The 4,285-nt window shown below is 42.0% G+C and overlaps 1 pseudogene; it reads left to right on the top strand.

Moving 5' to 3' along the window:
- The first annotated feature begins 2,738 nt into the window (after positions 1–2,738).
- Positions 2,739–3,709, top strand: LOC142837062 (UDP-glucuronosyltransferase 1A8 pseudogene; annotated as a pseudogene).
- The last annotated feature ends 576 nt before the right edge of the window (positions 3,710–4,285 follow it).

The raw sequence follows: 4,285 nt of genomic DNA, 5'->3' as shown, positions 1-4,285 counted from the left end.
CCTCTATGAAAAGAAAAGAAGAACTTTTCAAAGCATCATAACCTTAGATCCAAATTCTGAAGTCAAGATACCTTTAGAACATATATGCAGGTATATCAGCTTAGCAGCCCATACAATGAAATGCCTCTCTGTACTTAGCTCCTTCACAGTTGAAAAATTTAAAGATAACACAATAATACACAGAATCCAGGCTCTCTGAGAATTTTCCATTTTTACGTGGCTTATTTTTCTTTATTTCTTTTAATCTATAACTGTCTGGACTCTGTCTCTTTGAAGACTTTACCCTTTTTTTTAAGACATTAACTTTATTCTCTATATTCTTTTTATTCTCTCTCCCAAGCCTATGTACACTCAACCAACATTGGGACCCATCTAGAGGTCTTATATCTGAATCTGACCTATTGTGAATCTGTAATTTTTTTACCATCCAGGAACACTTTTGATTTGAGCATTAAAATCGCTAAGCACTTAAGAATCTAAGCTGTGACATTCCTAGGTCAAACACAGGTACTGCGGTATTGCTTCACCCAATCCAACATGTCGGAGCCGCTTGTGACTGAATCAGTTGTGCCTCTGAGCTGTAGAGTGTATGGCTGTTCTGGATGTTGGCTCCACCTCTGTCCAATTTCAAAATGGAGGATGTACCATTTTCTACTAGCTCTGGGGCCACCATGTATTAGCCACACTCAGCACTTTAGCTCTGAGACTGAGCATGCAGCACAGAAACTCTTTTCATCCAAATTACAGCCAAATCTGACAGGCAGAGCACTGCATAGCCTGGAAACATCTCTCTTCATGGTGGCAGGAATCTGCCATGCTCTCCCACCTGCCTAAGCCTGATCCTGCAATCTACCTTGGTGCAGGCAGGGAGCGCTGAGCCATTGGCATGGTCTCATAGTACTGTCTTTCCTATCCTAAGCAGGAACACAAACATCCAGTTCCTTAAAGCCTTTAAAATGCTTAAAATCCAGAGTTTGCATTGGCAGCACAGCCCCAGGAAGCTGAGTTTTAGAATGACGAGGCTTTTTTTCCGGCACTATTGCTGGAACAGGAAATCTCTCTCTCTACAGCACATCCTAGCAATTGCAAAAAGCAGTGTTAAATGCTCTCTTTCTTTTTTTAAAGCCCACTCAGTGTTAAGTGAATTTAGTCCATCACGTTGTAGTGCCAATTGTAGACCACATTGGGCACCATCTGTAGTGATGAGATGAGCAGGCCTGCTTTATTCCTGCCTAGTTCCCACACAGCCAGCTTTACACCCAAAATAACAACACACAAATTGTATTCATTTAAACACTTCCTGACCAGTAGTTATAGCTTCTAACTGGCTAACTCTCACATCTTGATTAACCCATTTCTATTATTGTGTGTAGCACCACGAGATGGTGGCTTACCGAGAAAGATCCTAACCTATGTCTGTATCATGTCGGAGGATCATGGCATCTGCCTAACTCTGCTTTCTTTCTCCCAGAATTCTGTTCTGTCTACTCCACCCACCTAAGAGTTGGCCTATCAAAGGCCAAGGCAGTTTCATTATTAACCAATGAAATTAACACATAGACAGATGACCCTCCTACATCACATGGGAAGAAAAAGACAAGATCTCCTGAGTAAATTAGGAGCATGGGGACCATGGGAGAGGGTTGAAGGAAAGGAGAAGGGAAGCGAGGGGAACAAGAAAAAATGCATAGCTCTATATAATCAATTTTAAAAAGTTTAAAAAAATGCACTGGATATGCTGTCATTATGTCTTGACTCATTTTTCTGCCCCAGGACCAAGCCCAATATCAACCCCTCCTAGTTCTGTGAGAACCACTCCTCTAGAGACAGGGAATTTTGGAGGTAGGAAGGCTTGTTCCATAAAGTGACAGGGTACTCAGGTGACACACCAGGCCAATAGATCATAACAACAGTACCATGTAGAGCTGCCTTATGCACGTCAATAGTGAACATCACAATTTCCTTCTGGGCAAGCTGCCTTAATCCCAGATGTACAGGGAGAAGACTTGAAACCAATTCCTATGAGAAAACCCCACATGAGGTGTGGGTAGCAGCAGCATTGTCTGTAAACAAAAGGGGGAAGCAAACCCCCAAATGCAGCAGTGACATGAGAGAGACAAATGCATGGATCTGTGGAGAAGGTCCCTGGGTAACGAACTAGAAGACTCCCAGCCTCTCTATAGATATAAGCTGTCTACAGCATTGGATGCATACAGGGGGACAGTGTAACAGGAATGGTGGTCACCTTCCTTTTAGTCCCTGGAGTGATCTGTGCAGATGCTGGTCACCCTTATGTCAGCAGTTCAGAAAACACAGTGTTGGGAAGTGGAACAAGAATTTTACTGCATATGTGCCAGGACAGCAGAATTGCTCAATTGGCAGGGTTGTTTCTAAACACTGTCTATGAGCAAGGCCAAGCTAAGCACCCTCCCCCTAGACTTTGACCTAGTGGCAGGCAGCAAATCCCTTGGGACCACAGTCTGCTTTTGCTTTGAAAACTACTCTAGAAAGGTAAGATTGTTTGAAAGTTGTTTCTTTTGGTGAAAACTTTTGGATTCCTTTGCATCAGAATATTTCTTCGTAACTATTTGTACTCACATTGCCTTATTCTGTCCAAGAAAAATCTTATCTGAATACAAGCAATGTGCCTCATAATATTTCATCACTGAATAGTGTTGTCCAAGTAAATCATTGTCAGGGATTGTTGTTTTTTAATGGTGCAAGTACATGCCCTCCTGAGGGAGCAGATTTAAATCAGTCACACTTCCTCCTTTGTCAGAAGAGCTCAGTTTCTCAGCAGCTGGATTGCTTTGGGCTGAGCTTCTCAATGACTCCTGAAGGTTTCCCAGCCTCCCTTCCTCTGTGTATGTGTCTGCTGCTGGCCTCTGGCTTTGCTCAGGCAGGCAGGCTGCTGGTGGTGCCCATGGATGGGAGCCACTGGTTCACCATGCGGTCGGTTGTGGAGAAGCTCATCCACAATGGACATGAGGTTGTGGTAGTCATGCCAGAGGTGAGTTGGCAACTGGGAAAATCCCTGAATATTACTGTGAAGACGTACACAATTTCTCATACTCTGGAAGATCTAGACCGGGAATTCAAGTATTTTTCTGATACTCAATGGAAAGCTCCAGAACAAAGTATGATTTCTGCAATGCTTGGCTCAGCCAAAGGTTTTTTTGAATTAATATTTTCAAACTGTAGGAGTTTGTTCAACGACAAGAAGTTAGTGGAGTACTTGAAGCAGAGTTCTTTTGATGCTGTGTTTCTGGATCCTTTCGATGTGTGCGGCTTGACTGTTGCCAAGTACTTGTCGCTCCCATCCGTGGTCTTTGCAAGAGTTATGTTTTGCCACTATCTTGAAGAGGGCACTCAGTGTCCCAGACCCCTCTCTTATGTTCCCAGACTTCTCTCGAAATTCACAGACACCATGACTTTTATGCAGAGAGTGTGGAACCACATCACCTATATGGAGGAGCGTGCAATTTGCCCCCATTTTTTCAAAACTGCTACAGATATTGCCTCTGAAGTTCTCCAGACCCCAGTGACTATGGAAGACCTCTTCAGTCAAGTGTCCATTTGGCTGTTACGCACTGACTTTGTGTTTGAGTTCCCTGCACCTGTGATGCCCAACATAGTCCACATTGGTGGGATCAACTGCCACCAAGGAAAGTCACTTTCCAAGGTATGCTATATCTCCTTTAGCACATGAAGAGAGCCTTTGTTTTGGCCAAGAAAAGATAAATTCTTTACTGAGCTGTGATTTATCATTTACCTCACTGCATATGTAATTTCTTCCTGGGTTAGAAAATTATTTTGTTCCAACTCACTAATTAGGAAACAAATCTATATTGGTGCCCTATTGATATGAATATGTAAACCTTTGAGGATATCACATATACATTCATAGTTACAAACTAAGTTTTACTCTTTATGTATGGTGTTCTCTGTGTGCATAGCAAGGTCATGAAATTAGAAAGGATAGGAACAAAAAACATTTTCCTTAGGAGAAACAAAACCAGTAAGTAATAATAGACATAGATATACCACATGAAGACACAAACGAGGATATCCAGGGGTACGAAGAGGACATCCGGAGGACAAGGGAGGGTAGCTGAAGAGAAGAATAAACAGAAAAAAAAGCCTGAAAAATTACAGAATACCACTGAATACTCTGTATGACAACTTTAAAAAATTGTTTAAAGAAACAAAAAACCTTCAATGTACATTTTACTGCTTTTGGAGATGTTTTTAAAAATGCATCAAGCATTAAAGCAGTCATCATTTT

The sequence above is a fragment of the Microtus pennsylvanicus genome, chromosome 17 (assembly GCF_037038515.1).
Source record: "Microtus pennsylvanicus isolate mMicPen1 chromosome 17, mMicPen1.hap1, whole genome shotgun sequence".
Classification (NCBI taxonomy): Eukaryota; Metazoa; Chordata; class Mammalia; order Rodentia; family Cricetidae; genus Microtus; species Microtus pennsylvanicus.
The sequence above is the reverse complement of the archived record's forward strand: the minus strand, read 5'-3'. Positions and strand labels throughout refer to the sequence as shown.